Here is a 9,896-nt window from a genome sequence, read left to right on the forward strand (position 1 = left end):
GCACATAGCTATCATCGCTCGTCTCCGGAGTCGCGAAGAGCTCGGGAGAGTCGCTGGACTCCCAAGCATCGCCGCTGCTGCCAGAGGAGCCGTTGGGGAATCGGGTGGCAGGCCAGGCCCTTGCCGCATCGACGTCCTGGCTGCCTCCCTTGGGGCAGCACTCCAGCCGGCGGCCTTCCGCATCGAAGACCTTGAAGAGCATCAGGGAGGCGCCGTCGTATTCGAAATGAATCACGAGGGCACCTCCTGTCCGGTAGACCCGGGCGATCTCGCCCCAGCCCGGGTCATGTAGACCTTACCCGGAGCGACGACTTCAACCTTCGCTCCGGTCGCCGGGGTACCACAGTTGGCGTGTTGTAGCCAAAGCTCGAGAGGCCCCCTTGGCGGCATCTCGAAAGCGAAGAAAGGAGGAAAGCGGATCCAAGAGCTCAAAGGCATGGCGGCGTGGAGAACGAGCTCGCGAGAGGAGTCCGTGGCATGGACTCCAGGAGCAACGACACGCACCGCCATGGTTCGTCAGCATCGCTGACGGTGCGAGCGGCGCAGCTCGGCGTCTTCTTCTCCAGGGCCCTCAGCCCGGGCGTACAGAGGGAGAGGAAACCCGGGAGGTGGCCGCTCGTACCAAGGCCTTGACGTCTCCAGCATTGCGACCTCGTCGTGGCGGCCGGGGACCGGCCGCTTCTTCGGTGGGAGCGGATCAGGCCCCTCCCGGAGGGCCTTTCCTTTCTCATCGGTTGAGAACCGACGGATCGGTGCCATTGGCAGTGACATGGAAGGGGAGCGAGGAAGAAGAAGCAAGCGGAGCGAGAAGAGATGGACCGCGGGGGCTCATGCCTCTCCGTACTTATAGGCCATAGGAGGCCAACCGTCGGCCTCCACGATCGCAGGTAATCATGACTCTTTTTGCATGCAGCAGGGACTCACCAAATCGGGCAGTTGCCGAGGCAGCGTGGGGAAGAGGAGACGCCCACGTGCAATCAACCTCCACGCAGCAACCAAGGCCGCATGCTGTTGGGGCCCGCGGCCCTCCGCACTTGCCCTTTCGCTTCGCTGCTAAGCCAAATCCGAGCACGGCTTGGGCCTGGGGGCTACTGTCAGTGTTCTGGGAATGGGGGTCCCCAGACTTGCCTGCCTACGGCCTGCGGCGTCGCTCAAGGGGTGGCCCAGTATGACCCATCTACATCAACCCAAGCACAAGACCCTCGCGAGGGGCCAAGCCTCGCGGGGCGGACGATGCAAGGATTCCTCAGTGGCGGCCACACCAGGCAGGCTCGTGAGGAGGCGGAGAGATCAAAGCAGGGGTACCTCGCGAGGTGCTCATGACGCAAGCCATGACGATCGAGACCAGGCAGGCGCCAGGCGAGCGCCATCCTGTGCAGTGTCCTCGTTTCCTCTTTGGTGCAAAGGGGGCAAGCACAGGCGCGGAGTACCGAGGCATCAAGCAAAGGTTACCATATCGGTGCAACAAGACGAAGACCAGCAGATCGGTAGGACGGAGGTCACGGTCGAGCCCAAGACAGCGTCATCGCTAGTGCCTTTGGCAGTCGAAGACCAACTTTGGTCAGGATGGCTCGTACTAGTTGTTTCCCTTCAAAATGGCCGTTGTTGGCTCCCTTCCTGCTTAATATTTGGGAAGAGGACCAGGGCCTCTATAAATAGAGATAGCCACCACAGTAGAGATCATCTCATCTAGAGACGATCAAATCCACCCAAGTAGAACGGCACACCACCTCAAGAACACCCCTCGCGAGGCTGTTCTCCCTCTGTACTATTCATCATCAGCCCCTGAGGCAATCCACGACCACACACACCAGAGTAGGGTATTACACCACAACGGTGGCCCGAACTAGTATAAACCTCGTGTCCCTCATGTTGTTCGTCATGTAGCTTAGATTCACGTTTAGGCGTTGGGACGTGGATCGGTAGGAAGTAGATCTTCGCGCGCACCCCAGAGTTCGAACCTTAAGGGTTTTGCCAGAACCCGATATCCGTCAGCTGCTAAGAGGGAGAAGACTGCTGAGACCCAAACTGCGCCAAGGCGGGAAGAACGTCACGTTGTCTTCCCTTCCAGTATGACTGGCTCGAAGCCTAAGGTCCCCTCAGCAGCTTTTGAACTGAAGAAGACAAGAGCGGCTGAAGCTGAAGCCAAGAAGCGCAAGCACAAGGACGCATATGATAATGCTCCTTCTAAGAAGAAACTGATGACTAAGGAAACTAAGTCTTCAAAGAAAGAGCGTGCTCCAGCCTCTTAGCCACTCATTGTTGAACCCATCTCTATTGCTCCCCCTGCTGCCACAAACCAAGAGCGTCGAGTTGTACTCCACCAGCCTGCTTGCACAGAGGCTCATGAAGAAGAGCAAGTTCCAGCTGATGACCCCAACATAGATGAAGAGATTGGTCATGAAGACAATGTTGTTGATGATGAAGTCCTTCCTCAGCTAGAGAATTAGTTGGTATCATCGCCTGCTCCAACAAGCAGCGAATACATCAGCATTGGTCGTCCATTGGTGCCAATTGCTCAGGATGATTCATGGGCCGAGCGCCCGCAAGAAGAAACCCCAGTTTGAGATGCAACACCCCGTACTCCACCAGCGCAAGTCATCAGCCCAATGGTGAATGACGAAAACTACATGGAGACCACACCATCGCCAAAGGCGTCGCTCGTGTATCAACGAATTCGCAAAGGCCTCAGGCCATCGGTCTCCATGTCAACCATCGCAGAAGAAGATTCACACCAATCTAGCTCAGTGGCACGTCAAGTGTTCCCTGAAGAGAATCCTTCTCTAACGGTTCCTCAGTCTGAAGCCAAAGCTGCTGAAGCAATTCTGGCTGCATCAGCCGATGAAGAAACAAGAAGAGAAGAGAGAGTTGCTACACCCCCTGTCCCAGATCAAGTCATTCTCGAGGAGAATGTGATTGTGCAAGACCCTCCGGTCATTGACCATATGGAGGTTGAGAATGTTGAGGCTGCCACAAACACTCCTGAAGCCAATGACCATATCTTGGATGACGATCGTGTGGAGCCTGAAGCCAATGCTGTGCCTTAAGCCAATGAGAATCTTGAAGCTTCTGCCACGCTGGTCCCCACTGACGGTGTTGTTCCTCCCCCAAGGCCTCACACAATGGAGTTGGCTTACAACTGAGATATGGAGTTGGTCACTATTCATTGGCCTGTCCTGGTACCACCCACTGGTCCCAGACCGCAATATGACTATCATGTGCAGCAGCGACCACCGGCGCAGAAGCCTAAGCCAAGACTGTCAAGACTTCCAGGTCCTGCTACATCTCCTGGATCCTTCAATGTCAATAGCTTCAGAGCACACAACACCTTCTTTGACAGTGATAAGAATCCCTACTCAAAGCCAAGGATCTTGTCAGATCGCTTCTGGAGCGACCAACAGCGCATCTACTACTCTTGTGTTCTCTACAACCAAGAGTGAATTTTCCCTCACATGCGCCTTGACTATGAAGCTATGGCTGGGCTCCCTTGTCTTGAGGAAGCTATTGATTGCTTTCGTGATGCTGGCCTTCTAGAATTCGTCACCGCCAAAGAGCACTGGAATGAAGAGCTTCTGCTGCAGTTATATGCTACTCTTCACATTCGTGGATACAACAGGGATCCGAAGACATAGACCCTTGAGTGGATGACATGTGATGTGCACCATGATGCCAAAGCTCAGGACATCATTGAGCTTACCTCCTTTCCCACTCCAGGTGAATTGTATGAGCCTGGTTGTCAGCGCCACACAAAGAGACTGCAGAGCATTTTTCAGCGACCTGAACCCAATATGAGTCAGATGCTCAGCATGATGAAGCCATTGCCTCATGATGCAGAATATCCAAAGGAATTCTTTGTCCAGGACCTTGAGTACTTTCCTCGCACAATTTATCATATCCTGAGGCGTACTCTCTGGCCAATCAAGGGACATTCTTCTGAAGCCAAACTTGAAGGCGCCATGAAGACTTTGGTTTTCTATATTGTCAATGGCATCAAGTTCAACTCCAAGGATTTCTTCATTAGATAGCTTGCTGCATCTAGAATTGATCTTTTTGGCTTGAAGTCTTATGCTCCATGGGTGATGCGCCTAATCAAGCTTCATTCAACTGTCAACTATCAGCCTTCTGCATGTAACCATCTGGTTTTCTTGCGTGAGGTTGATCTGTCTGTTGAAGCAATCTACCCTGAGCCTGCCAAGGAGCCAATATATCTTCACAATGCTGATCATCAAAGCTTCACGCAGCCAATTGAAGGAGTCCATGTTTCGAATGCTGCTGTTCCTGCTTATCCGCTTGCTGGAAATATGCGTCTGCCTCACCATGCTAATACTGAAGCCACTGCCAGTACAGTCACTCAACGGCCTCGGAAGCGCTCTCGAGTCCTCAATGATCGAGAACTGCTTGTGGACTTACATCAGAAGGAAGACAAGCACCATGACTGGCTTAAGCGTCAAATGCATAGTATCTTGGTGGATGTCAATCGCATTCGCAATCTGGCTACCAAGAACTCTTTCGTTGCCCATGAGAATGCTAGGCGGTCCTGGAAAAGTCTCACTCTGCTATGTTCTGAAGATGATCTTCAACCAGATGGCTTCACCGAAAGCTTCAAGTTTGACTCTAGGCCTCCTCCTAATGCAAGCTGGTGCCATACTACCTCTCTGAAGACTATGAGTATTGATCTTCGGCTGCAACTGTTGTTGCCAATGTCGTCGATGAAGAAGACGATGCCACTTCACCAACCATGTCTGCACTGCATATCGACTCTGCACCAGGCCCCTCTGCACCACCAAACTCCAGCATCGACCCTGCTCCACCATCTGCTCCTTTTGGGAACGAGTAGATGCTCTATGTCTTCAAACCATTTTGGTCCTTATTGACAAAAGGGGGAGAATCATATGAGTTGATAGTCTTCAAGCGGGTCCTTATGGGTGGATGCGTTACTTTTTGCCAAGTCTTAGAACTCTCGTCTTTTGATACATTTGATTCTTTGAGTTGTAACACTTAAACTTGATGGTCGTCTGCTACTTTATCTGCTATTCTGTGATGCGATGATAAATCCCGCATGAAGTCATTCTGTAGACGTCCATTTTCCATTATGCATATCACTATATTCTTTACTTTCTTATATGCATAATGCATTGTCTTCACACTTCGATGATGGCCTCCACAAAGCAAAACCTGCCATGTGCATTTGCATTCAAACGCAAGTCATCTATATGCACATCTTCAGGGGGAGCCTTGTCTTATGTATGAAGACAATACTCACAACACTAAACTTTCACATACTTTTAAACCCGTTGAAAATTTCAACCAGTTTTTCATCAATCACCGAATAGGGGGAGATTGTAAGTGCATCTAGTGCCACCCCTAGTTGGTTTTGTAGTATTGACGACAAACTTGGTTGAGGGACTAATGTGTTTGTGAGAATTGCAGGATAACACAGGTAGTAGTCCCATATTGATTCGGTTTACCTACCAGAGATGACCCCTAAAAATGTGTGAAGACATTGAAGACAATGGTGGTCTTTGAAGACATTCACATTGAAGACTATGATAGGAGAAGACATCGCATGAAGGCTATGAAGTGCGAAGACATAGTTGTTTCGTAGTTTCCTTTTCTTCTTTGTTGAGTCATAGGAACCACCATACTGTTAAGTGGGGTCCAAGTGAACAAAGTCAAAGTGACTAATGTGATGCTCAACCAAATCCAATGTCTTCGAGCGAAGACAATGAGAACAAATCTTATCCTGAGCTGGATAAGTCATCTTGGCTTGTAGCCCATGCTAAGCTGTCGCGTGTGTTTGAAATTTGACCGTTGGACACATGTCAGTTCCTTAGTGACCCAGGGTCATTTTGGACAAATCAGGCCGGGTTGCCTCCTGGCTATAAATAGCCCACCCCCTACATTATAAATGGGTGGCTGCTCAGAGTTAGTGCACAGCTTTTGTCGTTTGAGAGCAACCCACCCCCGAAGCCTTTGAGAGAGAATCCTTGCGAGGACAAAGCCCCAAACACCCAGAGCCAAAGAGTGTTAGGCATCACTGAAGTCTTTCTGTCCGCGTGATCTGAAGACTTATTACACTTGAGGACTGTGAATCCTCCAGCCGGTTAGGCGTCGCGTTCTAAGCATCCAAGAGTCATTGTGGATTGCCAGTGAACGAAGTCTGTGAAGGTTTGGAAGTCTCCCTTGAAGACTTACTAGAGTGATTGGGAGAGGACTAAGTGTTCCTAGCTCAAGGGGAATAAGGTGAAGACACGGTCTTTTGAGTTGAATCTCAACCTCCCTAACTAGATGTACAATTGTCACAACAATTGGAACTGGTCCAACAAATCCCTTGTCCTCTTCGAGCAACTGGTTCTATCCTACCTCTCTCACCCTACTTACAGTTTGTCTTCCTGAAGTCTTTGCCTACTTGCCTGGTCTGTTTGACTTCACTATGTGAAGACCGTTGTCTGTTTGGCTTCATACTATCTTCCATCCAGACCCATTCTACCTAGCTGCTTATAGTCTTCGTGCTTGCACTACATTGCTTACTTGACTATGGCTTGTCTAGTGTAGTCTACCTGCCGCTGCATATCAATAGGGTCATTTCTATCGTTTGTCTTCTAAACGCCCCTGTTTTGAAGACTTCCATAAAAATCGCCTATGCACCCCTCCTCTAGTCGAATACTAGCACTTTCAGCATTCACTTATAAAACTGCATGTATATTCATCTACATTACTTCTTCAGTATAGTATAGTACAGAGGATGGATGGGTTTGAGTTCAAATGTTTGCTTGCACATGTACTACTCATATACTTAGGCACATCGAAAATCAACTACAAGCAGGAACACGATGAGCCAGAACAAGCTAGTAAGACACTAGCAGTAGAGCAACCATAATTTGAAGAAAACTGAGGAATCATAAGGTAATTCTACTAATTACGTTAATTTTAGGTAGTGTGCTAGATGAGGTACAAACTGAGATACCATTCGTTCATTCTGTAGCGAAGCAAGATTATTAGCTAGCTAGTACATGACCAGTCATCACTGGATGAGTCATGGTTCAGTTGGTAAAGCCCCCCAAAAGGGAGAGAGAAAAAAGCAGATCACTCCACCCACCTTCATCACCACAAGAACAACATGCAATTTTAGATCATAAAAACTAATGTTCCACGCCCAGTCTTAGCGCACCATCAAAGAATCAACTAAATTTGCTGGAGCGGGAGCAGCGAATGAACCTCCACACTCAGTATTACAATGCAAACAGGTATAATGTTTATTTGCAAGAGGCCAGAACTATTATAAAATCAGGCAATGAACACAAAACATAAAGGCATGCATGTATTATTAATTGAAAGAGAGCATCAATCAGTAAGGATGAAATCCATTCATTTCTTACATATGATAGCATTAGAATATACGGTTAACAAAAGCACAGTATCAGTTTTACGATTTCACCATCAAATCAGAAGTGCTATTACTAATCATAGTTAAAATGACTGGGACGTCACTCATATTTAAATTAAGGTCATATATACTACAACAAGCACAAATCTATCCCAGTGCTAACAGTACAGATCTCAAACGAGCTGAGTTCAGGAATGATAAAATTATTAATACAGAAATACCCCAATTCTAAGCAAGCTGGTTAAGTAGTGCGACCTTCCGTATACCATTACATACACTACCAATCACAAACTAACAAACATCCACATAAATGACAAGTCAACCATGCTGATGGACAACAAAATTTAGCTCATGCGGCGCATAACTATTGGACACAAAAACACACAGTTTAAATCAAGATTAGCCTAACTGGAGAACTGTTTTAAGCACAAAATCACATCAAGATATGGACAGTGAGCCAATCATGATCACGGAACTAACATAGCTAAGCTTATGTGGTGCACACATGACTGCCACAAAACCATAGACTTCACATCGGGAATACAACTACACAAGCAACCGTCTAATATAGCTACATTGAGCATAGAAAAAAATTAAGACATGAAGAGTAAGCTAATAACAGTATGGCCATTCTGAAGCCTCACTTCAAACTACAGGACAACCCATCCTTCAAAGTAATAGGACTATCAAGCTCTTTGACTATGGCATATATCCTGGCTGGCTCGCTATCAAGGAGATCATAGTCTTCATGACTATCACTCTTCTCGTGCTTCCGTACACCTGCATGAAAGATTTATATCAAAACTTGATACATGAAGTATTGTGCAAAAAATATTGGTGGAACAACAGATTTTGACAGGAAATGGAGTCAGACTGATAACTAGCTACCTGGGAAACAATAGAGATAAACAAAGAACAACAGGCGTAGGTTTAACACAGAAATCCTACCTTTAGTACGGAAATAACAGGGCAAACATCAATGAACAATATGGAAAAAGTTGGAAATTACATGATTATACAGTTAGCATCTACTAATAGCTATACTTCGTTCCATCGGTATTATCAGAATCTCGATCAAGAATCAAGTATATTAAGGTAATTTAGAGCTAGGCACTGCATTTTGCTTCTATCATTTGTAGCAACAATTTTCATCAACTCTATGCAGAATCATGGAGATATTGATTTAATTGTGTATACAATTGCTAGGTAGTAAAGAGCTAAGCGTAGCACCATGTTGCTATCATATGATGAATATTTCAAATGGTTGACAAGGAGAGTTATGCCAGCAGGGAAACTGTACATAGAGAATATTTGATATGGTTGAGTGGCTAACTGTCGCACTCATACTTTATCGTCACTACCTCGCCTGCACACTGGAATCAAATTCCACATAGAAGCGTATCACCACTTCACCGCATCAGATTCAGAACTCCGCTACATCCACGGATCTCTCATAGATCGGACAAGATAAGCAGAAAAGGGGAGAGAGAGGGAGAGAGAGAGAGACGGAATTTACCTGCACACTCTTCCTTGCTGTAGACGATCCAGCTCCCCTCGAAGCCCTCATCAAAGGACTCATGGAACAACTACAAAAACCAAGCAAACCGTCACAAATCTCACCCCACAACCCAAAAACGAGCAGTGAAGAACCGGACGCGGTGCCAGACATACCAGTTACCGGATCAGACACGCGGGAGCAGGAGCGGGACAGCGGCACCGAAGGTGGAGAGGTCAAGGGTGTCCTTGCCGTTGCTCATGGCCGCTGGAGACTCGGGCTTGTTCCTCCTGTGCGAGCGGCGGCGGGGAAGGTTGGGTGAGAAACCGTAGCGGCGGTGAAGCGTTGGGTGGGGTTGGGGGTTGGGGGCGCGGGCTTCTAAGACAAGCACGAACTCGTTGCTGGCCCGAGTGCGAGGGAGTAGGTAGCACCATGGGGCCCCGACGGGTGCGCCTCGGTGAGCGCAGGGCATGGGGCGGCGAAGCAAGCACTACAAAAAAAAGACACCTCCGTGACATTTTGGGCCGAACAAATTTTTTTTCTGTCATACATATGACACTTCTATGACGATAATTGTGACAAAACCCGGTATCATCATAGATGTGGTGGGCTCCTACTTCTATGACAAAAAATCATGACAGAAAATGGGCTTTTCATCCTGGGCGGGCCGGAGAGGCAGCTGCATGACATTCTTTGGGCCGTCCATGACGGAAAAAACCGTGGTAGAAGCGAGGGGGAGGAAAGTTTTGGGGAGTTACTGGTTACGGTGGGAGGTCAGTGGCGGAGCAATGCGCGTTTCTCTCGTGCGTATGTGCGTGTGTGCGAGGTGTTGGCTCTAACTGAAGCCGAGCGAGGCGTTGGGCTCTAACTGAACCCGAGCGATTGCACTGCACGCTACGCGTTACTGAACCCGAGCGATCTATCGATGGCTGTTAACTGAACACGATGGAGCGATTCCTTCGCTACTGCTGCTAACTAAGGCCGATCGATGCTGCCTCTAGGATGAACAGTGAG

At 48.3% G+C, this 9,896-nt stretch overlaps 1 long non-coding RNA gene across 1 annotated transcript; it reads right to left on the reverse strand.

Annotated features, from left to right (window-relative positions):
- Positions 1–7,777: 7,777 nt before the first annotated feature.
- On the reverse strand, positions 7,778–9,258 carry LOC119324498. The gene is made up of 3 exons (XR_005156979.1): positions 9,059–9,258; positions 8,904–8,973; positions 7,778–8,167 (listed from the first exon to the last, which is right to left on the reverse strand). It is a non-coding gene; the product is annotated as an uncharacterized LOC119324498 (long non-coding RNA).
- Positions 9,259–9,896: the final 638 nt, after the last annotated feature.

The sequence above is a fragment of the Triticum dicoccoides genome, chromosome 6B (assembly GCF_002162155.2).
Source record: "Triticum dicoccoides isolate Atlit2015 ecotype Zavitan chromosome 6B, WEW_v2.0, whole genome shotgun sequence".
In the NCBI taxonomy this organism is placed as follows: domain Eukaryota; kingdom Viridiplantae; phylum Streptophyta; class Magnoliopsida; order Poales; family Poaceae; genus Triticum; species Triticum dicoccoides.